We start from the raw sequence: 27,852 nt of genomic DNA, 5'->3' as shown, positions 1-27,852 counted from the left end.
AACTGACTGCTGGGGAGGACTGACAAAGGCTACGGTTCAGTTTTTTTAGTCCGAATCATTTTTCCACAGATAGATACATGGCAGTTTGAGAAGTTCAGCGCTGTGGTCTATGTGCTGGTGTTTGATACCAGGTATTTATATGATGTGTGGACAAGTAATACGAACGTGGATGGCTTTGAGGCGTCATTAAATGTTCCATCTAGTCTTGTCAAACAAGAAAGGTTACAGTGAGGGGAGGGCCCGCGGTGCATGTTAACCCAGGCCTACCTATGGTGTTGCTGCTGGCTTTGGTTTTGGGTTGGCTCCGCTTTGTACGGCAGCTGGGTACCGGGCGGGAGCGTTCGCTCCATCACGGCCGATGCCTCTGGCAGCCGGGATTGCATACAGCGAGTATCAATGGCATGGCAGACTTTTTCAATGGGCAAATGATGTGTGGCCAGCTTGAATTCTTCAGATCAATAATTCAGTGACAGGCAGCTCAGGCGCTTGGAAATAGCATTAAGCCCAACATAGTTGTTCTGCTTATTGCAAAGGATCGAAGAAACACTGGAGCCTGAATTGCTGAGCTCTATCACCGTGTCAGGGCTGTGAGTGTGAATATTAAGCGCTGTGGCAGAAGGAGGCCATGTGTGTACGTGGCCTCTTTGACAAGTGAAGAGGAAAGGCTGAACTCCCGGACTTGCCAGCTGCTGGGAAATGGACACAGGAGATCGGACCAGTTTCCACCATGGTGCCACACATGGTCACCATGCCCATCTCTGGTCCTTCCTCAAACAGCAGGATGAAGAATGCAAAGCCATTTCTAACAAGGCATTTTCCCAAAGAAAAGCAACTTCTCCTGGATGCTTTATGGGTAGTTTTGCTCCAGATACATTTCAGGTTAAGCAGCAGCAAATAAGGTGCAAACATGTCAAGGTTTTCCTGATTTAGCTCCGCTTTGGAAGGGGCAGAGAGGAATGGTTGAATCGTACCAGCTTCTGGCAAGACCGTAATGTACTTAGCTAAGTTGTCAAAGAGAATTAGTGCAGTTCGACGACATGCGATTCTATCCCTAAATCCTGTTTCTGCTTCTCACAAAAATCAAGTGTTTCAATGACAAAGTAAAATCTGGTTTGACACACTTCAGGGGTTTGGGTCACACACCCCTATTTGATTTTATTGTCTCAATTTCAGACATTAGCCAGGCTGGGTGATAATTCGATAAATGGCACACAGTAAGAGGAGAAAGCCTTTCGCATTGCTGTGTTTTGATGAATATTTTGGAATTGGCAGTAATAATACTAAACTGACATTGCTTTGGTGTCAAATTGGTGCTCCTGAGAGGCATGAGGCTGGTTATTAAGGTTCAGGTGTCAGAGAATTTCCCAAGGCAACAAGTAACTTGATTTTCTCCATGATGTTTTAGTGATGTGGGCTCCCAAAGGTCACAGGATCATATTAAGGTAAAGGTTTTTTTGGGACATGCAGTGGATTTCCAAAATGTGCTTGGTCTTGGTCACTACCTGTGTTCGATTTCAGTGGGATGATAGTGGTTTCTGTATCCCTGTCATTGCATATCCACATTCTAAGGCACTTCAGCATTTCTGGTCTGAAAGATTAAGTTGTGGCTGACGACGGGAATTGAGGTTCCTAAAGGCACTTAGATGTGTTACTATTCTTAACATTTCTACTTGTAAATAGAATTTTTTTTAAAGACAACCAGAGCACAACACGAGAGCCCGATCGCTGCAGGAGCTCGGGGTGAGGTTGGTGTGCAGCATCATCTGCTCCCTGCCAAGAGGCTTCGAGGAGGCAGAACCACAATGACCCAGGGTGGGCTAAAATGCAATTTCTGTTCATTTGCCACTGCCAGTTGTCAGCGGTCATATGGCTGAGGGCTGTAAATGTGAGATTTGAAGTTGTGGAGGACTTCAGCAGCTATTAAGAGTTTCCTTTTCTATTCCTAGAGAAATAAGCCCTGGATAGACAATGCAGTCCTTTCACATTGCAACATCTTCTGTGAGCTGCAGGGAATTTGCCTGCCTTACGGACAGGATCCACACTAAGCCCCTTTTCCACTTAGGCTGATGATATTTGCCGTGCATCAGAACAATATCTCATCTCTATCTGCGTTTTTTCATCCCCTGGAACACACACCTCTTACATTCGTGTTCATGAAATTCAAATGAGCAGCGAGTCAAGCAAAAAGCTTCTGTGGCACAAAGTTTGTGTAGGGCTTACAGGGGAGTTGGTTACAGTTTTATTCCAGATGATACATTTAATTTGGTGTAGAGCCGGTTTTTAAATGCTGCCTCTTCTAAAAGGTATTAAAATAATAATAAAAAAATAGAAGTCTTGGACATGGTCTAGCCAAAGAACAAATAAACAATGCAGTACTTGAAATGGTTAAGTTACTGATGCACCTTGGGTTTCCCCTCTTTCCTTTTGCATTTTTTTTTCCTGAGTTCTCTTCTTTTAAAAGCTAACAGTAGTTTTCAAGATTCAAATTGTTGTCTTGGGGAAGCAAATGCCTAGGGAGGAATTTTAATATTGCTTTTTGTAATTGTTGGGAAGTGAAGGTTAAGCAAGATAATCAGGTGTTGGGTAGAGCTGCCAGATGACAGTCATTACAGATATAAAAGTCTGGTGCCAGTTGTGATACGGTTCAGTGTTGTAGCAGTAGTAAAACCAGCACAATGTCATTAGAGTCTTTATAGGACAAACATTTCAGAAACTGGCTCTATATCCCCGTGATGTCTGTGCAAACACTCCTGCTCGCTTTTAAAGCTTGAATAAAATCCGAGATGATTGCTAAGCTAGTCGTAACATCTCCAAGGTCAGAGGAAACTCCTCATATGAGCTTCTGTGTGTAAAAGGAAGAAGAAAACACTCCACCAAAAAGCCAAACTAACCCTGATGCCTAAAGAAACAACATAATAAAAGGCTGCATAAAAGGGGAAGGTTTAGATAGCTAAATTGTGGAGGAACACCTTTTATTTTTTTCCCCCATGAATTATGAACATCGCTACCGAGCTCAGCAGTTGACTCTATTAAATACATGTTGACTTTTGTCCTTCACTTGTTTTGTCTTTAAGCTATATCTATATGTATATCTATATAATTGAATACATATTTATTTGTTTGTGTTCTTGCATCTTTTTAATAGATGTCATCTGCCTTTGAACAGAGATTTTCCTTGGTGATGACTCTCCATCACCGCCGTTAGCAGCTTTTGCTGACTAATCAAGATGTAACTTTGTCCCGTTCTTGTAGCTGGAGGGTATTTTTGCAGCTCTGTAGGGTTTTGTCATTCATTTGGATGCTTTGCCAGTGTGTTGTGCACCTGTACAATGTCAAATACATATTGCCCACAGCAGCATTTAATAGACTTCCTGATGTCAATGTGAAGTCAATAACTCAAGATCTTAATTGCAGTACATGTCTGGATGCTGGCTTGCCTATGACTTTTTCTGTGTCAAATAGCTCCTGATCTTTGGAACAAAACTATAATATTATTTTCTTTATGACCCTAGGAAACAAAAATAACATTGTGAAATGCAGTGCTGTAGTGTTATGTTCAATGGTCTGGAGAAAGAGATCCAAAGTGAGTCCTTTTCTCGGTATGATAAACATTTACCAAATTATTCCAATAAGTCAGTTTGATAGAATAAAAAGAAGAGTATTTGAAGATTTGCATTCGTGAGACCAGAAAGGAAAATGAGATGTATAGGCAAAAATACTGATTAAAACCCCCTCACTCATCCTTATGAGATTAATGCAAAATATTTCAATATCGTGTGTTGTGCTTTGGGAGTGTAACCTTTTTATGTAGTTGATTATTAAGGTACTACTACCCTTAATCAGCCAGCAATTTGATGTAGAGCTGAGGCTTACATTCTCTGCCCTGATTTTCAGAGCCTTGTACTGGAATTAATTCTGGCAATTTGTCAAACCTGGCCTGAAAATCAGCAGTTTTAAATCTCCCAAAGCCAGGATCAGGAGTGGCTGCACCGGGACCAGCTCGGGGGGACTGGACAGCCAAACGCTTTTTTGCTGGCTAAATATTCAGGTCCTGCTGTTGTCAAAATATGCCAGAACACTTGGCTGGGTTGATGGATATATATGAGATACAGAGAGAGGAAAATACTTTGAACTGTACTTAATATGAGTGTTTTTTCTGAAGAGTCTTCCATGCTGCTCGGGTACTGAAGGTATTTGTTCTTTTGGTTTAGAGCTGAAATCTCAATTAAGATCCCATGGGAAAAGTTTGCTCTCCCATTGTTGCAGCACTTTCCAAGCACATGTGCGATATATGTGTAAGGTGTAAGTGTGGATGCAGCTGGGCATGGCAGGTTAGCCCAAAAGATGGCACTATTTTTCTGTTTCGCTGTAAAGCAAATTCCCTCTCCAGACCAGATTCATTCATGAATGAGCATCTCTCAGCAACATTATTTTTCCAAGGCTTTACATACAGTAAAGTCCATTATTGTGAAGGCCGAATTGCTGCCAAAAAAGCCTTCAGCTAAAAAATATATATCTATAAACTAATAACACATCATTCTGATGAAAAATAATATGCAGGGAAGGAGTTTTTCTCAATTATTAATGGCCAATGTCTGTTATATTGTTGTGTTTAGTCCAAGAAACCTTGATGGAGAGAGGCAGCTTTTCAACATGAATGGCACTTCAACTGGCGTTTTTTAAATTTTACAAAGAAAAGCCTTGGAATATTTAAACCCCTTGCTATTATTAAAAAAAAGGAAGCTGCAGGCCAGGAGAGCAGCATCAAATGCAGGTGCTGCCGTCCCCAGGGAGGGCAAAGCACAGGGCGTATTTGGGGTTTTCCTCTGATGGGAGCATCCTCTGTGGAGCCCTGTGAGCCATTAACATAAAGAAGTTCTGGTATTAGCTAAGAGAAACATTCGGTCTTATTGAAGAGAGACAGTTCCCATTCCTTCAGGTGCCATAAAAGGTTTTTTTTTTCCTTTCTAAAAAGGGCAAGGGTCTTCCCAGTGCTGGGCATTGGTCCCACAGCACCTCACCTCTGCTTATCCAGCTCCAAAACCAATTAATTATTTAGGCCCAGAATGTCATTTAAAGACTTGAGCACAGTGTGTTACAGTTGTCTCTGATGTTACACTCTGGTTGCTCTTTTACTTCCCATGGAAGAAGTGAAGACATGGTTATCTGCCTGGAGTGGAGCCCCCTCCGAGCATCTGTAGGGGGTGAATCCCCAGAAATGAGATCCCTTTTGAAGGCCATTTTAAAAAGAGATGGAGCATATGCTGGGTGCTTTTTGTGTTTCTCCTCTCCAAAGCCAAAGGGAGCAGCGACACCAGGTTGAGTGATATAAAGACACTCCTGTTCCCTGGTGAGTTCATTTAGCCTGATTGCTTAATTGGAGGTGATAATGCAGCCTTTTTTTGATCTGGCAATGTCTATGTTGCAGTTTATGAAATGGGCTGAAAAGCTCAGAAATAGCTGAACAGATGAAAGACCCCGGCAAAGATGACAGGATGAGAACAAAGTTTATTTCATTCAAAAAATGCAGAAATAAAGGTAGAGAACTTTTCAGACCAGCCTCGTTAGAAACCTAGGCAAATTATGGTTTATTAAATATCATTATGCCAAGGATAAAAACCCTTTCCGCAAAATGTTCATAACAGTCACAAAAAATAAAAGCCAAGAGAAACTGTTTTCTCACTTAAATTCTGCCCTTTTAGGTAACTCTGAGTACTTTTGGTTTTAGCTTTTAAAAAATGAGACCATTTATTTAAACATAAATCTGTAATTGAACTGTTTGTGTTTAGCACCTGAATTTGAACATTTCGACCAAAAATCTTGAGAAAAACACAGCCAGTGAAAGTATTTTCCAAGAGTTCATTTGTGGGGAAGGGACTCACACACAGATTTTTTTTTGAAAGCTAATTTGCAGTGCTACATGTGCGAGCGCATACATATTGATTTTATTAATGAAAATTAAGCATGTACAAATTTGCCTCTGTGGAGACTGCAGGGTAGGGAAAGGGAAGGTTAATCACACTTAGCATTTCTATAGCTTTTGTGTTCAGGATTCTCCGCACATCGGCACTGCGTGCCAGACCCCTGATTGGGATGCAGGGCTCCTCGCTGCCTGACTTCTGTCTCTAGACTGTGGCACACACCACGAGGAAGATAAAACAGAAATAAAGATCTCTTGGCCAGCTGATTGTAATGCAAACTCGGAGCCATTTGGCGATGCCCCTGGATTTATGTACAGATCTATTGTCAACAATTAGAATAGGGAGAAGGGTTTTGGGCTGTGATGTGGATGTTTCTTCAGAGCAAACCAGATATCGCCAGGCTGTTCTTGGGTGCAGAGAGCGGGGAGCAAACCTGGTGTGAAATAAAGAAGATGCTGCTTAGTCTACTCTCAGTGTCTGGGCTGAGCAGAAAGTGAACTGACATCCTCAAGCGTGAAATCTAAATTAGATTAGGGAGGAAAAAAGGCCAGTTTCCTTAGGACAGGTCTGTGCTGCGCCCTGAGTGCATGGTGAGGGCCCTGAGCTAACTGGAGAGTGTGTCCCCAGCTGGGGTAGCCCAGCACCGACCAACACCTGTGTGCTGTCCCTCACCCACAGATTCATTGCACAGCCTTGCCCCTTCCTAAGCTGAATTTGTATTCCTAATGCAAGTGAGGCATTTTGTTATTTTAAGCTGATTTTTGACTGACAATGCCCCACAAATGTACTGGAGTAGAAAGGCAGTGGAGGGCTTATGGTTTGGTGCTACACAAACTGCAGCCTGTGCCAATAACAGGACTGTCGGTCAATAGTATTTTTAGGATTATTACACAAGTACGTAATTCCTGACAAACACTTGGACAGCCTTTTTTCAGAGTTGACTCTCACATGAAGCGGCAGTGGGATTTTTCAGGTCTTGTGCCCCAGTAGACAAGAGGGAGTCCATGCTGGCATGAGTGCTTCAAAGATGGGGCAATATAGTAGGTCAAGGATGATGAAAAGCAAAGCCGATGTCCTGGTCCATCTTGACTGGTAAAAAGCTGTCTGCATGTCTGTGGATGAAGCTAAACAGGTCCCAGTCCTTGGTCAAAGAGATTAACATACTACCAGCCCATAGAACCTGTTAACAAAGTACTTGCTGAAGGTGATGACCCATGTATGCAGAGCACATCTGCACGGTTTTCCATTTTGCAATGGCAGTGGCATCTCCTGTAGGCATGACAGAACTCCAGGACTCTACTGGATATGTGCCACACTCGTGTTTTTCCACTTTGTCCCCAAGCCATGTATGTAGCAGAAGGACCAGCTGAAATGCACAGACCACGCTGAACGCGTGGGTACACTGCCATGAGCGGGTGTTGGACTATCTGTGCAGGAACATGATGAGATGTTGGTTGTGTTGCTGGTTGTTAAGAAGCCCAGATGAATTCTTACAGAGGATGATGAAAATAGCCTAGTTCCCATTCATTTCAAATCCCATGAGTTCCTTATCTTCATTTTTACGCACCTAAATACTTCTGCGAATCTCCCTCTTAGTGCTTTGTGGGCTTGGGGACCGATCTGGCAAATCAAACTTCAGATAAAACAGAATTTTCTAGATTTGAGCAGTTTCTGAAATGAGAACCAGAACTTCTCAGATTTATGATGAGGACAAAATTGCTCATGCCAGTGAGAAAGTAATTTCTGGAGACTTGCAGACCTTTTTAAAACGTATTTTGAACGGCTTTTGTTGCAGTTGTTTCTTCATTTATGCTAAAGTGAGAAGCAGCAGAGATTTCTATCAACACTAACATATAAAGCATATTGGGAATTGTTTAGGTCAAATAATTTTGCCCTTTTGTAAAATGATTCTTTAGAAATATTATCACATATATTGGTTATATTAGCAATCTGTTTATCCAGGTAACTGAGAGGCAAACAGCCTGCCAGTTTCCCAGGAAGACAAAGAGAGTGGAGAGTGTTTATACAATCCTGCATATAAATGACTTATTTATTTTGATAAGATTTTACTGAAATCCAACTGAGAGATTGGACATATAGCTGTAAAATACTTATCAGCATGAAATAATGTCCACTTTCAGTCTCTTATGTGCTGTATCATTGACAGCAGCTGGTGCTTTGGGGTGCCAGGGCAGCCTGGCAGGGCTTGGCCACCCCCTTAGTTCTGAGTTTGTTTTTTTCTTGTCTTGGTCAGCACTGCAGTTGCTTTGCCCTTGAGGTGGGGTCTGAGCTGGGGGGAATCTGCTGGGCTGGTTGTTGTTAATCCAGGTGGATTCCCTTTGGTGAATGCCACAGCAATGGTGGGACAGCGCTTCCCTCTCACTGTTACTGGGTGTTCCGGATGGTGCTAGAAGCCATGTATAATGGGTTATTAGGTTTGTCTTACTTAAAGAAAAAAAATATCCCTGAGAATGAAAAATTACTTAGAATATACTGTCAAAACAGCAATGCTACAATGCCACTTCTGCAATTACAGGGATTGTGCACGCATGAGTGATGAGACTTTTACATGTATGAGGAATGAGAAAAAGGTCTTTTAAAATACACTTCAGTTTTACTTCATAATTATGTGGATCCAGGATGATGTATCACAGAGATATCACTATGCTGAAGTATGAAATTGTTTGAACATTTATTTTTATCCAGTAGAAGTGCCATGAGCAATACTTCAGAATATTCTGAGTTGAGTAGAATTATATTAGTCCTATCTTTATAATAAAGACAGTTATTTATTCAGTAGATTTAGAAGGTTTTGATTTTCATCCCTGAAGAGTTGAAGGGTCAAAACATAAATTAGAGTAGTACATGGCAGTGTAGAAAAACTGTGCTATATAAGTACCAAAGTGCTAATATGTTTTAATAAACTGTTGCAATGTATTGTATGAAATGGAAAATTTGTACACCTGGAAGAAGTGATAATGAAATAAGTGAGAGTACAGAGGAATTAAGTTTTAAATTCTAGTGATAAATGAAAGATATACATTATTTTAAAAGTCATCCTGGGAGCTGGAGCCACAATTTGGCATCACAACTTCTAATCACGTTGGAGGCACCATTGCTTTTTGCAGCCTTGTCCGAAGAAACTGAATGCACTTTTTGGCGCGCTTATCCATAAAGGGAAGGTAAAATGTCCCCCAGGAGGGATTTTTAAGAGTTACTGTTTGCAAAGAGCTTAAAATTCTTCTTCGTATGAAAGATACTGAATAGTGTAAACACTACAGTTATTCTGCATACCACTGTGTAAAAGCTGCAAATTGCCTTTTGTCTGGAGTGTAATGGGCTGTACTTACCATTCACACCTGCTGGCTGCTGACAGTGAACTTAAAGATCACCGTCCATAATAAAAATAATTAATCCCAGAGAAGAGGTATTCCGGGTAAGTCTGAATTTCTTGCATTGTATGCAATGACACAAAGACTTGATAGCCTTTAACGTTATTTTTATGTTGTTGCTCCAAGGAGCAGGCTTGGAAATCTCCTGTGTTTGACTGGGAAAGTTGGGGCTCTTTAAAGCAGCCGATGCGGTCGGTGCTGGGCTGCATAAGCAGGACCCGCTGCCCCACATGCAGAATGGCGATGCCACACACAAGATATGGCATGTCTGGTTTTCTTTTCATGTGCCATGTTTTGGTGGTTCAATGTGTTGAGGGCGAGTACAGTTCATTTGGATTCTCACTAAAAGATAACGATTTGTTTTTATTTTTAGCTTGTGCAAGTGCTATAAAAAGTTAAAGAATTTCGGACTAACAAGAGATAGGTGCGCAGGGGAGAACCACAACTCTGTTTTTGAAGTTATTAACAAGGAATCTGATATTTGAGAAAGAGGTGTGTACATTGGAAACTTTCCTGGCTGCTCTGGAAAATTCAGCTGTTGCTCCTGTTGAAGGATGCAAAGCACCTCTCTCCAGATACAGGCTCTCCCCACTCTCTTCCTTGTTGGTCCTTCTGCAGATCCTCTCTTGCAAATGCCTGTTTTACACCTGCTTCCCAAGGGCACCGTCTTTTCTGCCCTCTTTACCCATACTTTTTAGCTCTTTTCCACAAACTTGTTTGTCTGATCACACCAGGTGCAAGTCTGGGGATGGAGGACAACCCACCACCTCCTGGCAGAGCTGGTCAGCCCCAACCTTCACCCAAACCCTTTTGTCCTCATTTTCTCCAGTTGAACCTATGCCAAAATTTGCGTTGATGCAAATTGTTGATTGCCTCCATGAATACTGAGAGCAATGCGGTAGATGTTCACGTCGTCTGTCATCCTCTGGGCTCCACTGACACAAGCGTGTGAAGACAAGGGCATCTCAAAAGCACAAATTGCTTACTGACAGCATTGGATTGCTTGGTAACCATTTGCTTAGGGCAATTACCACTAATTATTTAACAGAATTGGAAAAGCAGAAAAATAATCTATGAAGGGTACTAGGGACACATTACTGTGTGATAATGGGATTTTACAAGATAGGCAAAAAATACCAAGCTCTAAATGTGTCTGTGTAGATGTACAAAAAGAAATATGCTTTTTTGTTACTTGTGATATTTCATGAAAAAAACCCCTAAATACTGAACTGCATTGTATAGAACATAAAATTAGGTTTTGGCTGATATTTATTTATGGAGTAAGCTCTTCTTGATAATTTAGGAAGTACATAAAGTGCATCTAATTTTATTCCCACAGATACATACACGAGGTTCTGTCTAAGCTAAAATTAGCTGTGTTTTTTTGTCTAGACCATCTGTAGATGTAATTTTATCTCGCAGAGTACATGCACATCCAATTGTAGCATGGAATGACTTGAGCCTCTCATCCCCTCTGAGGGGGCAGGAAAGAGAAATGTTCCCTTCTCAGAGCTGTGGGTCAGATTTTCCCTCCCTCTTGGTCAGGGTTTCTGCTTTATGCCCAAAGTCAGGTTTGAGGAGGAATGTGACTGTATTTTATCATCCTTGCACTTTTCATCTGTAGACAGAGTGTAATGAAACCCATTTAGATCACCTGGCTGCTGTGAGGATTATTACATTAAAAGTGGTTTTGGACTTTCAGTTGAAAGAAATTCCAAGTATTGACTAGTATTGGTTCTGAGCTTTACTCAATTTCAGTGATTTGATAATTAAGATGGCAACTTTATTTGGGACAGTGTTTGATCAGACGAAGATGCAAAAACAGAAACGGATGAGCTGGCTAGAACAAAGATATTGCATATTTTGCTTATTATTATTGTTATTATTATTGTAGATGTAATGTTTTCTGCTGAAAGATAGTCTAATTACTTCCACAAGTTTGTTAACAAGAATGAATTACAGCTTTTTTTGTTATCTGTTATAAATTAAATTCTCATTCCAACAATTCACATTTGCTGGAGTCCATTTGGAGAACAACAACAAAAAATCTCCTGGTTTAGTGCTGTTGCTAGTGAATGGCATGAGGCCAGTGGCTGTAATGTGCAATGGAAACCGATCCTTCACAGGACAGTTTGATTTTTGCCAAGGTAAGAAGTCTGACTGGGTGAGGTGCCTGTGGGCAATGCTCCCATTTACAGCCATCATTTTGCATGATGCTGGCCAAGCTTTATTTACTGAACACTGCTTTTAATGCAGATATAGATCATGACCATTATCCCATCAGTGCTGGAAAAAAATCCTCTAATAATGATGATAATCTGATATTTACTTACCTACAAGTCTTCCTTTCAAACAGATCCCCATTGTATTGACTCCACATAGAAGATCTTCCATACAGTTTAATTTACAGAATTGCTCACAGGTAACAAGACGGTCTTCAGTTGCATTGAAGTCATAATGCTGCCCCATTGATCATCTTTGTGTCTTGTGCTTTGGATGGCAAGATGGCTGGAGCAGGAGAGTGGCACTGCAGCCGCCACCACTGCCTAAAGCTGGGAAGCAAGGAAAAAAGGGGCAATGCAATGAGTTGGCATGAACCAGTGACACCTCTTTGGTGACTGTCAATTAGCCAAGTAAGATTGTTGGTTTGATTGAGAAGTTCTCGACAGGAGGATTTAACAATGTGAATTTTATTTATTCATTTTAAAATCCTGTAGTTAAAGACTTAATCCCATCAGTTGATGATATCAGATGTTTCCTAGTTAGCACTGTCAGATGCTAGTGATAGTCAGCATGTTGTCAGAATGCTGCTACTTGCTTCAAAAAGTTATGCAAAACTACTGTGTTACAAAAAATAAGGAAACTTGAAATGTTAAAATACTGAGATTGAACTCAGCTCCCTGAGAATGAGACTCTGAAATGCTTTTTATAACCTGCTTCACTATCTTTGTATTGACTCACATCATTATGCAAATGCCATAAATTGCAATAAAATCAATTAAAGTGCTATCAAGTCTCATAAAAATACGTACCCATTAGTTTGCTGCTGAAACGGTATTTCTGGTCTGCTTGCTGATGGCCAATGCAGAGCAGGACCACGCAGCACAGCGGCTGCTCATCGCCAGGACCAGCGGGTACCATCTTTCCCGGGTGGTCAATATCCTGCTCGCATCCTTTGAGCTGAGCATCAATCAGCTGGGGCAGGGTTTGTGCAGGATGCCTGGGAGGGTAGCGGTGATTTCAAGCCCTGCTCCAAAATTCAGCCATGAAATCTAGTCTTTTCTAGCTATGAAACTGTGCCCCAAAGAATCTGAAACTCCTGTCTCCAGGGCTGCAAGACAAGCTGTTACCAGCTGTGACTGGATAGAAAATGCGGGTTAAGGAGTAAGTCTTTAATATTAGTGTTTCCTGGACAATTGTTACCTGACTAAGCTTAAGGGTTTGTTCTTATCCCTTTTCTGTAGTACTTTTGTCATACAGAGTCTTGATTAACTTCCTAGGCTGACAGGTTTTGTTTTTCCTTTCACTCTAGCTAAAGGAAACTCTATCTGCAAAAAAGGAGGGCTTTGCAGGGTGCTGAGCAGTGTCTGGGTTCTGCATCACTTAGGGGAGATGTTCTCTAGCTGAAAAACTTCATTGCCAGCCTGGGAAAGCAAATACTTTTTCCTGCAGACCACAAGGTCCACATTGCAACAGCATAAAAGTGTTGCAGCAAATCACTGCAGCTCTCTGCAATGCAGAACTGGTGCCATTTTTCTGTGCAAATTAGATTTTCGTGGAGCTAGCTGGCACCTGAGCTCAAAGACATCCCTTGGGTAACTCTTATATTCAGTATTGGTGGGGAAAGAAAGGGAGTCTGCTTTTGTCCTAACATTTTCAAAATATAGAGAGCATGGTACAGTAGGAGATCCTACCAAAAAAAAAAAAAAAAAAAAAAAAAAGAGGGAAAAAAATGGGAGGTTTATGTAAAATCTGTGTCTGTTCATAACCTGAGAAATAAGTAAAGTCATTCTCAGAGTGCTACTTTGAAGGAATTTTACTAGAATGCAGTTTCATGTAAAACCACAGTATCTGCATTGTTGGATAGAACCTTGGCTTCTTTAACAAGACCTTAATGTGAATGTCCGAGTCCTGACCCGTCTGAAGGGTAGTTTAGGAGAAAGTGCAATTGCACTATAAATAATTCACTTCAGTGCCTTGGCTACTATTCACTGTAGCCCTTTTAATACCTCATAAACTCAAATGTACCATGCTATTTCTCTCCGTTTCAAACTGCTCTCCCAGGGAAAGCAAATGGAATAGCACCATCAGACCATATGCTGTGGAGACCAGAGAGCGGATGAAATTGCAGCGGCACTGACACGTGCTTGATTTTTCTGGTTGTAAAGTTCACGTGCTGAAATACAGCTCAATCCTTTGTCTCTCTGTAATATGCACTGAGAAAATTTTAATGTCACAACTCCTACGTGGGGTGCAATGTCATCTGGACTGAGCATGGAGAGTTTTCCCTGGGTTTTTGGTGAGCAAAGAGCAGGTTGGTGCTTGTCCTTCCTCAGAGGCTGCTGAAACAGGGAGAAAAGGAGCCATTCCCACATGATGGGCATCTGTCCTTGGCTGAATAGCTTATGCATGACTATTTTTGAAGTGCTGGTTTCACAGATCTGGCACAAGTTTGTGGGAATGGCGAGTGCTGAGCGATTCAGACAAAAGTTCCAGACAAAATATATTGCCAGTGTCCTCAGCCACCTCAAATGGCCCCAGTTGAGTGACAAAATTCTGGGGTTGTTAGTTAAACCCAGCTCAGCAAGTGTCATGGAAAGAGAAGGGAGAACTCCAAGTCCCAGCTGGTGTTGGGATAAGCATCCTTTGCCCATGTACATTGGATGTGGTGAAAAACAAAGTTGGGTTCACCACAGCTCCTCTCAGCAGACCCCCAAAGTTCTCACTGCAGCTTGATTTCTCCTTGTTTCTCCCCTCCTCCCTCCCTCCCTCCACATGGGTTAGTGAATGTGTTTTTGGGCTCATATCAGTGTGAGGACAATCTGGTTCATGGGCACCTGGAATTTACTGATAAGGGATCCCAAATGAGTTTTTCCCAAGTTATGAAATGCATGGTACCTCTAGGGCTTTTGTCCCAGCTGGCAGAAGACCTGGAATCCCCACTCTGCCTTGTATAAGCCTCCATTAAGCAGTGCAAAATTGATCCATTTATAGTTCATTTTAGGGTCTAAATCTCAGGATGATGTTGAAACAACCAGAGCTCTCTGGAAAGCAGCCAGGATTTGTCCTGCCCTTTTCTTGTTCCTCCGGAAGAAATGTATTTTCAGCACAAAAACTCAATTAGGACAGCAAAAGTGAGGCAGAGCCGGGGGAAAGGAACGCTGCTCCTGGGCCATGACCTCTTTTCGAGTCCTTTACAAGCACGAGATTGGGTTTGGGGTCTGGTGTAGCAGGGACGTCTTGAAGGATGAATTTTTTACCCAGTCCCAGCTCCTTTCTAGTCTGGCCAATTGTACAGTAGCATCCCTTCTCTTAGTGTTTAATTAGTTCTTGTTTTCCCAATTTCTCAAGTTAATAATTATTGCTAAAATAAGATGTGCAAGCACAGCTCCACGCATATTGTCTGATGGAAAAGTCCAAGTTAAGCTAAAGAGCAATTTACCATCTAGAGGAGTTTCCAAATACACCAGTGACTCAGTTTCTGGGGTTTGGAATAGTTTCAGTTCAAATTTTCCCACTGCAAACTATTTTCCTTAGCCGATTTTCTAACCAGCCTATAGGCTCTGCCCCCCAAACCCTGAAAATCACACATTACACCCCATTCCTCCACTGCAGCACTTGCATTTAGTGCAATTTTCTCTGGAGTTATAATTTGCCTTGGTTATTAATGAATAAAACACTCTTCTTTTCACCACCAGCTCCTTCTGATTCATTCTGCCAGTAACAACGATCCAATGTTCATAACGTAATTGCAACTCCTGTGACCTGTGATGTGAAAAAAGCAAGACGGCAGCACTGTGGAATGAAACTGAGAGGATGAACTGAGCACTCAGAAGAGAAAATGCATCTATTTACAGACAGCCAAGCATTCAGAAAGGATGCTAAAGAAAAAGTTGGGATTTTAATGAACTTGCAGCAGGGGGAGTATGAAAAAGTAAGTCAGTGCTGGGGGCTGAGGCTTGGTTCCACCTGCTGAGCTGGTTCCTGGCAGCCCCCTGGCTGGTGGCATGTTCAAGGCCACCACAGACACGACTGTCACCTCCCAGCAGTTGACTTCATTGGTACCTACACCAGGATAGTTGCCCAATCTTTGGAGACTAATGCTTTTTAATGGAAAGCTAATCCTGGGATGGCTGACATCCCTATAAGGGACATCTGGATTTTGCAAAACACACTGTCCTGCTTCTGAGAGCAGTATCACTTTTTATCACTTTGTTTGCTTTATTGTAGTTTTCCTTTAAGTTTTGGGGTCAAATAGGCTCCAAAAGTCCCCTGACCCAGCATGCTTTCCTCTGTTTCTGTGTCAGAAGCCATGAATGTCACATCGTTTCATTGCAAAATGATAAATCACAGCTGCCTTCTGACCATGGAAGTGGTGGAAGGTACCATTAATATCCTGTCGTTGCTGGCTGGCAGCAGGTTTTTGGCATGTTGAAGGAAGGGAGCTTTGTAATGACTTAATGCCCCCTTTCTCATAAGCTTAATATTAACCATATGCTTAATAAATTTGCTTTTTCGAAGAGGAGCCTGGAGCAAGTGACTGAGAGCTGAACTTTTCTAGGCTCCGTGCCTTCACTGACTCATTCTGTAAAGCTGTGGAAAGCCATTTAAATGTCTCCAATATGTAAGTTTACCCAACTGTAAAATTGGGTATAATAAGGCTTGCTTACTTTACAGCTAAGGTTTAATTCAGTAATGTTTGTTGTGTTGTGTCAGACCTTGTCTAGCAGGTTTAATAGGAAAGGTGTTGTAAATGGGCAGCACAGAGGACTGTCCATTAGCAAAGACATTGTTACAAGAAAAATCTTGCTGGAATGGAATACAGAAATGAAACAGCAGCTGACAATCAAATAATTATCTTTCCTCTAAAACATAACCTTCTAGGTAATAAGATGAAGGTAGTAGAAATGAAGTCTGTGTTACAGAAGGACAAGTGCTGCAAATTGCCTGGAATAAGCGCTGCAGAGCCTGCTAGGGTGCTGAGTCCCACGTCTCGATCCCATCCCGCTGCCCGTCGGGGTGTGCAGAGCTCCTGCCCCACCATTCACTCACTGCATTTGTTCAGAACAACCTGGCAGGGAGATCTTGCAGGGTAAAGCAGAAACTGAGTGGCGAGTTGGGAAACCCTACTGCTGTGCACACATCTAGACCACAAAAAATGCCAATAAGAGCAATACACAGCCCTCGGGCAGCTTTGTTATGCTGAACAGCCCTGTTGAGCCGAGCAGGTTTTTCTTTTTTTTTTTTTTAAAGTGCATAAATTTGTCATCCTCATATGTGTTTATGGAACATGGTTTGTCCTGACATAAAGCTTTTTGTTTGTGTTTCTTTTTTGACTGCTAGAATGCCGAGGTGCAAGTCACTGGGGTATATGTGAGCAATGGTATTTCTCTGAAGGCTGTTGATTTTTATTCAGCTCCTCTGTATTATGGTAAAGGCTGGGGAACAGCCAAGTTTGGCCCTATCTTAGTCACCCCATTGAAAAGTCGTTGCCTCAGGGTGCTGGGAGTCCAAAGAATGGTAGCAATGGGGCGATGAGGGATACATTGCTGCAAATATAGGCGCGAACAGAGGAACAGGAAGTGTGGACAGTGTGCACTGGGTGAAATTTGGCTGTGCCATTCCCAAACAGTATAACCTTATACTCTTGTTGCTGTTCTCCAGCACAGACAAGCAAATGCATCGGGAGTGGCTGGGGAAGCTTGTGACCAGCCACTCTTGGTTTTCCACATCACTAAGGTGGAATCATGAATCTAAGAAGTGATGAAGCTGATATGAAAACCCAATTTTCATTGCACCTGGGATGGTGTGGAGCAAATGCTGTGCAAGCCACAGCGTTCCCTCATGACTGCTGCCTGCAGAAGAAACAACTTTCTCAAAGTGTTTAACCAAAAATATCCCACCTTTAGTTTGGCCAACAATTACTTTGTGATATGGAATCCCTGAGGCGGGGTTGGTCTTTCTTATTCCTTAAGCATTTCTGTGGCTTTCCTGCCCCAAGCATTGTGTTTGCCTCGGTCCAACTGAGTATTTTACATTGGTGTGTGAACCATGTGGTGTATGAGTCACTTGGCGTGAGTCACAGTAACATCCAGAAACTGTAAACGTTTAAATCACAAGTATCAGATCAATCAGGTGGTCTGGAGGAGATGCTCTCAGAGGAAACCATCCTTCTGGTTTGGCTTTCCCAAGGAATTCAAGGGCTCCTTGACTTACTGTCAATTACAGTCCTTCTTTTCAGTGTTAGATATAATGCTTCCACTACATAGCTCTTGTTTTCAGTCTTAGGAAAATGTGGCCCACTTCTCAAAAATGAAGTGCTTCCAAGGGTTTCAATTAAATCTGACTTTTTAAAGAGTCTCCTCTGCTAAGGGTTGCATTCTACGCTTTGCTTCATCAGCCTTCATCAGAGGAGAGTTTTGCTGGGAAAGAACTGTAACACTGTGATATTTCTTATTTTACTCTTAAAAATGTCTCTTCTATATATTAATCTTCCTGTTGCACATGGATATAAGCCAGTGATTGCCTGGGCTGGAGGAGGAAGTCCCCCCAGTGCCTGGTTATACACAGCGCTGTGATGGGGACATTGCAGAGTCTCCTGAAAGCTGCTGGCAGGGGACACACTGTGGGGCTCAACAGCTCATGTGTAAATGACCTTCAGCCAAACCTCCCTCTCACACACACGGCTGGGTAGGAAAAAAAGATGGTAAATGGATAAGAAAATGACAGACTAAGTAAGCAGACCAAAATAACAAGTTTAAATTCAGCTAGGGCTCAGATTTCAATCTGTGAGCTCAGTGCATTTCATTGAATAAAGAAAGGGCAAGGTAGAGAACAGGTCCCTTTTCTTTTTGCAAGTGTAGCACGCTGGATGTGGAAATTAGTCAGCAGTCCCTCCAAGCATGAGAGCAGGGCTGGGCGAGCAGACATGCTCCTGTTGATAGAACAGAGCCAGACCTCTTAGCTGGACCATGGCTGCCCCGTGGGGATGCTGCTGGGGCGGCCAGCGGGGATCGAGCAGGGATGCTCAGCCACTGCAGTTCCCGGGAGATGGCTTAAAATCAAGGATAATTCAAAGGTTATGGACCTCAGGAATGGGCTGAATAATGTCACTGTCAAAGGGAACATCTCCAAAGCTCTGACCAACACTTCCTCATGCCCTTTCTCCCAACAAATTACTTCTACCATGGCAATTTGTTTAAAAGTGCTGCTGCTTCTTGTGGTTTCTCACTCCTTATTTATTTCAAACATTGCTTAATGTTTATCTCTTACCGTTCTGATGACCTTCCGCTTCTACTCTTCCTCTTAATACAATCCCTGAATTTTGTTAGTCCTTGACAAGAGCTGTTCAAAAACCCACACATGTCCTGGGAGCGCTGCGGAGCCTTTGGCCAGACTCAGCATCGTGCCACCAGCCCAGTGGGGACCAGCAATGCCCGTGAACAGGTTGTCAGAGGTGAAACCCAAACTTTTACACGCTCTCTGTAAGTGTTAATGAACCTTGTAAAGGAAATGCTCACCGAAGTATATCGAGTCCCAGCTGTTCTCTCCAGGGAAGAGAACCTGGCAGGCGTTGCACACTGCTGAAAGATTCTTCAATTCCTGGAGCTGGTGCAGGTGTACAGGAGATGGCTGCAAAGGGAGATATTTGCAAAGGGATTGCAACCCCTGGAGAACTAGGCTTCTTCCAGTATGGTGGTGTTTCCTTTTAAGGCCTTGTCATTGCCACTAATCCCCCTGTAGTATTTTTGCTATTATTATTTTTAGAAGGGGAACAGTTTTATCCAGAACACCCACATGAAAGGCGTACTCCCCATAGACAGATTTGTGAATTGGCTTGTGAGTCTTTACTGGGAAAGAATCAGGTTTCCAGTGGTGAATCTCAGCTGCGCTTCCGGAGAAATTCAGGATTTTTTTTTTCTCTTCCTTGATTTACTAGTGCTGACATAAACGCCATAGCTGACATTTTTGAAGCCATCATAGAGAGCACTTGAAGCTGAGCTGAAGGGCAAGGATACTATTGATTGCAGCAGAGGATGCGTTCACCTGCTACCAGACGCCAATGGCAAGTCCTTGGACAAAAGCAAAACCAGACAGAGGAATGGAGTGAAAGTAGATGGAAAAAAATCTCTCTTGAAGCTGATCACTGAAATGCTAAGGCTAAGCAACTTTTCTTAGTTATTGATAATCTATGAATGACATTAATATCCACATTGCCAGCCTGACTGCTTGCAGCTGTCTTGGTGAGTATGTGCTGCATAAGTTAAGATGGACATCTTTATTTGGGCTTGTGCTATAGGAAAGAGGTAGGGTTGTGCTCTTACAAGCCACCCATTAGTTTCATCCTTCAAACAAATAATTTCCATGATTCACTGTAATACTTAACACACTAGGAAGTACTTTAGTTCTCAGAGGAAAAAATGTTACAGCTTTATATAACAATATTTTTGTATTACAAAATATCTACTATCATTGGTTACTTATTCATAGTTAAGAATTGCTGTTGTTGTCGTTTTTACATTGGATGTTGCTATAAAATGAGAAGATATGCCATTCCTTTCTGGTTTTGTTTTGTTTTGTTTTAGTAAATTGCAAGTTGTGATTTAAGAAGTTTCCACATTCAGGTTTATTTCTGCCTCCCAGCAGGATAATATAATCAAAAATAACTATAATTGCTTTCATTTTTAAGAGAGGATGGATGAACCAGCTATCTTGTATGTCTCTTATGAAGTTAAATTAAATACATATTTTGATAATTCTTTTTTTTCTTTAGTACCAAATGGATATTATTTAGTACCAGAAACAAAGATGAGAAATCCCAAAGGTGAGTTGCTTACTGTTCAAATTCCCAGACAATTAATTCATGAATACTCTTTGAATGAGGTGAATTCTAATCTTTCTCCTGCAGATGAAGTGCCCCTGGACTAGTCGTGAGAATGAAAAGGGCACCTACCTCCTCCGTTTTATGAAATCTTATGTGATAACTGACTGGGGATCACTGAATGGGCTTTAACACATCTTGAATGCATTTGATAGCCCATATGTTTAAAATTTGCTCATGTAGCCATATGTTGAAAACTTCCCCAAATGCTACTTGTTCTGATTTTTTGGCTGTTTTGAAGTTCTAAGAAAATGACAGTCTAATGGTGTGGCCCCCAGCTACTCCAGACTGTGCCAAACATATTGTAGCCAGTTACTCCGTGGTGACCCTAAACACATGGAAAGCGTAGGAGAGAGCACTAATAGCAGAGAGAAGTGACTGTGGGGAGGAAAAAAAGTGTTTGGGAAATGCTGTGACTATTATTTTAAGTGAATCAAGGCTTCCTGTTTCTTTTTGTGTTATTATCACCGTTTCCTCACATTTTCTGAGCCACTCCCTTTGCTGAGTATTCAGAGGGGCTAAGCTTAGCCTAGTGAGTTTGGTTTTGTCTGCCTGACTCTGTAGTCAGTGGAGGCAGAGACTCTTGAAGTGGATGATTCACACTGGCTGTTCATTGAGTCTGGAGGCTGGCTGAAAAGATTGGGTTATGGGGCTAATGCTGGCCTGATCGACCACCTGCCTTAATCGCCTTCCCCTTCAATTTGCTTATATATTTGGTTGTATCAATGGCCTTACGAGAAAGCAGAGATATTAAGGTGTGAGACTAACCTGCAAACATCATTGTGTTTTTCTTTCCACTATTTCAGTCACGTGAGGAGTGGCAGTAGTGACATTTGGTATGAAACAGTGTTTCTCCAAATTCCCTCACGCTATCAGAGAAATGTGTTTTTGCTATCAGGATAACACTGTGTTGGATATTAGACTCTGTTTGCAAATGTACTGAAAAGACTTTTTACCCAAAATAAAATAATGTAAGATGTGAAAAGTGAAACAGGTTATAATGCAGGACTGTAGCCCATCCAACCAAAGAGTTTCCGTTCTCTTTTCTTGGTAATAATTGTGCAAGAATTTTCATTCAGAAAAAAAAATCCTGCCAGAAGGACATTGTAATTGATAACCAAACTGTAATGTCTCTGTACAAAATATTGCGGATCATCAGCATAAAACCCCTTCACATACACACCACTATAATTTCACATTTTCTTCTTTAGGGCTTGCTCATGCCCTTGCATGTATTAAGTCTCTTTCTGTAGAAATGATTAGATTATGGGCCTCTTTAAAGTTTATCACCTTCCTTTTGAAGAAGGGAGATTTGATGTGAAACTCATTAATTCCAAACGGTCACTTCCAAAGTGGCATTCACTGGTGAACCTGGACCAACTGTAAGACAATTAGATAAATAGGCAGCAGGAGCTCCCTCCCACACCTACATGTGTTCACACAGGCTATCAAGAGTGATAGTTAAAGCTGAATGAATAATGCAAATTGGAAAGCATGTGTTTTCTTCTCCCTTTTCTGCTCAAGAGCACATTATATGCTCACATTGGCTGAGAAATGCCATTTTCCTGATCTCTTCATGCAAGTCCTAAGTAACTTTCACTGAAACTGAAAGGCAACAATCCAAAAGTGCGCAGTGGAAATAATTTTCTGACCTCGAATATATCAAAATATGGAACATGGCAATATAAAATGTCTAATCCCCCTAACAGCACTGAGTCCTTAGTCTAAATGCTAAGTAGGAACGCCAGGATGTAGCAGTTAGACTGAGGACTCGAACCTGATAGAGAGATTAACCATCTGATGTGACAAAGAGGAATAACCAGTGTTATTAGAGTTAACAGTAACAAAAACTTCCTGAAGGAAGATTAAAAACCTGTGCTTCTGAACTTAAACCAGCATTTGCCTGGGTCTGGGGCAAGTGGCAATGCATGCCTGAGGGATGCAGTGATGCCCCAGGGTCACCATGGGGGACGGGCTGTGTTGGGGCTGGGATGCACAGCAGGAGCCCTGGGAAGTGCTACTGAACCAGGAGCCAGTTGCTGGAGATCAGAGGAGAATTTTGTAGGGGAGAAGAATATCTTGTATTTAACTTTTTATATCTTGCTCTGAAATGCGTGATAGTGGCTGCTCTAGATGCTAGCTTTTCTGATAGATTACTGGCGTGTTTTGGTGTTTTTCTGATTTTCCCAGCTGTGCTGTTGATGGACCTAATCCGAAAACCACAAAAATGAAACCTCTGTCGTCTCACTCCCCATCCTTCCCACAGCCTCACAGGTTGGGCTGGCACACAGCCAGTGGACCCCACTTGCCTTTTCTCCACCAGCAATGTGGAACATGCGGCATGGGCTGGATATGTGGTGGTGGGGCAGCTCAGGAGGTTTTCACCTGATGCCAGGTGTTAATTCCAGATGTGTTTCCATCCGCACTTGGATGCAAATGCCAGGTAGGATCACAAGGTTCATAGGAAATGAGTGTAATGGGGTTATGAACAGAGACAAATCTCCTTCATTTAAAAATTAGAATTTCATTTTGTTGTCTAGCTCTGAACTATTTAGGGCAGGGTAAATGTAAGCTATGACTTCAACGTCAGACATATTCCAAAGCATGTAACGAGATCTTTATTTCTTGAATATAGTTAAAGACATAGTACCTAGCAGGCTAATGGCCCTGAGTTAAACTGGGACATCACCTACAGGTTTAATACAGTGATCAGTAAATGGTGTGCTGGGCTCTGTGTGCCCTCTGCACTGACACTGGTGAGCAACTCCTCTGTTCGTTGTGTCTGTCTGACAAGTGCAGGCTGAAGGTAATTTTTCAGAAGTGATCTAAAGCTACCACAGCACAGTTAGCATACTGACTTGACATGTCAAGGCCTCCAATGTGTTAAATGTTTTGTGTTTTTTCTGCCAAAACCAAAGTTAATGTCAAAATACATTTTTTGGTGCTTAGGCATGTTTCAAACACTCACCAACAGCTGACTGATACATCTGAACAAACAGAAAATTCATTCATACAGATGTTAACAGAAATGTTTGGAAAACATGTTCTATCTGCAATTTCTTATAGCAGAGAGAAGCTCTTAATGGTTTCCATCTCAATGCTCTGTCTCAGCTGCCCCCACATGGAACCCCAGTGCCAGCTGCCCAGGACTGGGCTGTCCAATTCTCACAAAATTGAAAAGAAATCTACTTTTTAATTTGAATCTTTATTTATAAAACCTTTCATCAGTTGTAGGAGGCTCCTGGGGGATGTTCTGGAGTTGGAGGCTTCCAAGAGCCCAGTATCAAATTATCTTCCTTTTGACTCCATTAACATTAGTCAAACTATGTGAAGGACAAGTTTTATTGTTGGTTTAGATTTTTGTGTTGTAAAGACACAATCCGGAAGTCTCTAGGAAAGAAAAATGTGTTTCAGCCCCTGCCGCAGGTGAATGTCTGTCATTTCAAGCTCCATCCCGTGTTGAAGCTCTGCCCAGTGATGGAATACTTCCCACATGCCGAACTTGAGGGCTGCACCTCAGCACATCCAACAGCCTAAAAACCCTGCACCTGAAACCAGTGCTGTTCATCTACAGATGGCTCTAGGTTTTGAAATCAGGAGCCCTGACCTCAAGAGCAGAGCAAAACCAACAGCAACTTGGAAGGGCCAAGAGCTGAAGGTGAGGCAGGAGCCTCCTTCCTCCTTGCTCTGGTGACGGACGAGCAGCTGCAGGCTGGACCAGCTTTGTGCATGCCAGCTTGATGGGGAATTGTTTTAAGTGTGCGTGCTGTCCATGAGTTAATTTTTTCCTCAGTCTTAGATCTGTGGGTAAACCCTCTCTCCTGGTGGGAGACGTTTTGCTGGGCTTTATATAACAGAATATATATATATATATATAGTTATGCTGCTCCTGAGTAACGCTTTTGGCCCCATGCAGGGTTTAAGTTAAGAACATCCCCTGCAGACAGGAGCTTTGATTTGACACCTTGGAGAAGCCCTGCAGCACCGCAAGAGCTCAGCCAGACCCAGAAGACATTTTGCAGCACGTGCCCACCATGGGGTACCTCACATGGTGCAAGCTCTGCAGGTACCCCCGCTCGTGTGCCATCGGGTTTATTTGGGCATCTGGGAGCCTCTCCATCACACACATCCTTGGAAAGGCTGGAATAAAATCCTTTAATGGCTTGGGCTTCGGTTATTCAGCCACAGGACTATCTAATACCACTTAGAGGAGGTTAATATACAGCATCAGGAGTAACTTCTGCACCACTCTGTGATGAGAGGTGCCATGCAAGTGCCAAGTATTTTTATTCTAAAGCACTTAATAATAAAGTGAGCCTCTCAGAGGGGAAAATTTGCGAATAACTCTTTGCAGTAGAGAGGGCACTCAGTTTTCTATCACAATCATTGCTCAGTGAATACCCTGGAGAAATGTCTGAAATGAGTGTGATATCTTCCAGGGAGATCAGTGTACTTCCCGAGGGATTTTGCTCAGAAACCTGTGAAGCTTCTGTTCCTATAGCTTTTGACAGCTTAGAACCTTCTCTATTTCTGTCATAATCCTTCATTAGGTTTTGTCAAAATGTTCCGATTGCTATAGCAACTCTAATGAAATCTTGCTCCCTAAATAGCCACGCCAATTTTATCAGGTCAAAATCTGCCCTTTGCAGTTAATTCGCTACGTTTTTACTACACTTTTTTTTCCTCTGAGTAGAGTTTGCTACGAGAAGGAGCCCAAAATTATTATTAACCCTTTTTTTTTTTTTTTGCTTTTCAGCTTAACCCTAAGGGTTTCTTTTAAAATCATGTATGCATTCAACTAATGTGTGCAAACCCTCAGGAGCTGCAAGCTGTCTGCCTCATGTTACCTTGGATGCTCTTGTGTGCTGACCTGGGTATTTAGAGCAAGATAATGAAAGTTCATCATTGTTACAAAACAGCATGCGTAAGATTTCTATCAAATCATTTGTTAATCCGAGGAGATGGTGTGGTGTGTATTTTATGATAAAATCTGTGCTATTTCATTGCAGTGAGATCTGATCTGGCTTGAATTCAACCCCATGTTATATTTGCAACACCCCAAAGCACTCAGTCTCCCTTTTTACATGGAAATCCAAGATTGCATTTTGCAGCACCTTTGGCATGGAAGCAGATCTGTAATTGAATAGTAAATGTCTCTTTTGCCACTTCCCTTCTGCAATAAAATCTTCTGTGCAAGCAGGAAATTTTCTTCCACCAGCTGCCACTGGATGAGCTCTTTATGTTGGTTATTTTTAAATAATTTGCTTAACTTTCTGTGTTGGGAGGACTAAGATGAAAATAAAAGATGGGGTGGCTTGCTCTGCCCTGAGTTTCGGCTGGGGCCAAATAGCACTGTTAGATATTCCCCAACTAGACAGAAATTAAATTATTCTCTTTGGCTGGACAAGGGGTTTTTTTGCTAAATGAATGACTGAAGTAAAATCTATAAATGGCAATGCTCTAATCATAAACCTACCATATTTCACAAGTTTTGAACAGAAACTAGGGAAATGTTGAATGAATTCAGCAGCTGAAATTGTCTGCCCAATGTGTATTAGGGTACTTTGAAAGGGTATTGTGAAACTTCCATTATATCTTCCTACATTTTACATGAACCGAGACCTTCCTCTTGCCTAGCTTGTATATATTTCTTCACAAAAGAACATGAAAAAACTTTTTTCCTTGCTATTGGAGAAAAATGGTTAAATCCCTTCTGAGGTAGCACACATTTCCCCAAATCAGAGAATTGCCTACTAAGCACAATACTATGGAGTCTGAGCTAAATTAATATTTTCCTTTTGCTTGCAGACCCTCATCAATTCCAGCACCTAAATTTCATTAGGGATGGGATTTGTAGAGGATGGGAAAGGAGTCAGATTCCCAAATTTCACTAAAATTCAGTGTAAGTTATATGCTTAACGTTCTTGTCTGTTGGCTCATGTGCTGTAAGTCTTGCTCCAACACCTTTGGTGGTACATTATGCTAATTTTGTGTCCTCCAGCCCCTCTCTGGGAGACAACTTTCAGCACAATGACAGAATTTGCAAATGAGATCTAAGTTCCTTGGGGTGATGTTGTGTGAGTTAACTGCTAGGAAAGGAGTAGAGCTCTTGCAACCCTTAGTTTGCACCATCATTTACAATGTCTTTTGCTTCTTCACCTACACAGAGGATGGCATAACCCAAAGGTTACTCACCCCATGTTCCTAAGTCTCACCCCATGTTCCTAAACAGCCATGAGGAGTTTGGGAGGCAGGAGGAGTGCACGCTTTGTAGTTGTAAAGCACAATCTGAGAGCAGCAGGGATATTTCTGTGCTGGACTTGATAATAGGAGAACTGTTGGGTTCGAGAAGTTGAGGGGGTGTCAGTGACCTGATGGAAATCAGGAGTCTCTTGCCTGACTGCAAGAAAAACCCCCAAATTGGTAACCTTGATAAAGCTGCTCTTGGCAGTGCTCTCCCTCACCTACAGCTGTTTCCAATTTCTTACATTGTCCAATGTGATTTACAGATCCTGTATTTAAACATCATGCTGGAAATGCACTTTTTGGAGATCAAAATTCATACCTCTTTGGGGAAATACCACGTAAATGCCATACAAACACAGTCTAACTTCACTGGAAGTGGTACGTTTTTTGGAAGATGATGCAGGTAAGCTCTATGTGTTTCGTAGAAAATAACAGTTTAGGAATTGCTGAAAATATTGTTATTTTACATTGCAGACTGGTAGCAACCACATCAAATGAAAGGGGAAGGCTGGGGGCAGGCGTGTGGAGATCTCTCTGAGAAACAGCAGCTGCAGAGAGAAAGGTCTGCAAGGCAAAGTCAGGAGGGTAGAGTCTGAAATCAAAGCAGGGTCTGATTAAAGTGGGAATATTACAATGCCAGGGGAATTCAAGTATAGCAGATGACAGAAAGCCAAAAAACATAATCAGAAACAATGTACAGATTCAAAGAGTCATACTTTAGTGCCAGGGAAAAATGGTCTGTGATGAAAGAAGAGAGGCTGATGCTCCCCTCAGCAGCATTGCAGTGCAAATAGTTATTGACTTGCTTAAGCCAAACTTTAAAATTATGCTCAGAAAAACACGCTGTCCTAAATCCTTTTTCCAGTACTCATGTGTTCAATTAGATGTCTGTTCACTAAATACTTTGTAATAATCTCCTGTCACCTCAGAGTCTTGCAGGAATATGCTGGTACTCAGGAACTTTGCTTCTTTGTGTTACAGAATTTTGATTCCTTTTATAAGTTGCCTGAGCTCATTATACATTTAATAAGCTGCCATGGCCATCCACATCGTCTCAATTCTCTGCAGTTGCAAATGCTACTTTGCTTTGGCTTCTGCTAATCACGACAACCAACCTACTCACATTACTGAAATCACTAATCCCATTAAATAACTTAGTGTCATTCTCTAGAGCAGATAAAAAACCAAAACA

General features: G+C 41.9%; 1 long non-coding RNA gene across 1 annotated transcript; it reads left to right on the top strand.

Moving 5' to 3' along the window:
* Positions 1–24,314: 24,314 nt before the first annotated feature.
* LOC135575386 (uncharacterized) lies at positions 24,315–26,605 on the top strand. Its single transcript, XR_010466008.1, has 3 exons — positions 24,315–24,480; positions 25,171–25,338; positions 26,223–26,605. It is a non-coding gene; the product is annotated as an uncharacterized LOC135575386 (long non-coding RNA).
* The last annotated feature ends 1,247 nt before the right edge of the window (positions 26,606–27,852 follow it).

The sequence above is a fragment of the Columba livia genome, chromosome 14 (genome assembly GCF_036013475.1).
Source record: "Columba livia isolate bColLiv1 breed racing homer chromosome 14, bColLiv1.pat.W.v2, whole genome shotgun sequence".
In the NCBI taxonomy this organism is placed as follows: domain Eukaryota; kingdom Metazoa; phylum Chordata; class Aves; order Columbiformes; family Columbidae; genus Columba; species Columba livia.
Note: the sequence above shows the minus strand (reverse complement) of the source record. Positions and strands in the feature narration are given on the sequence as shown.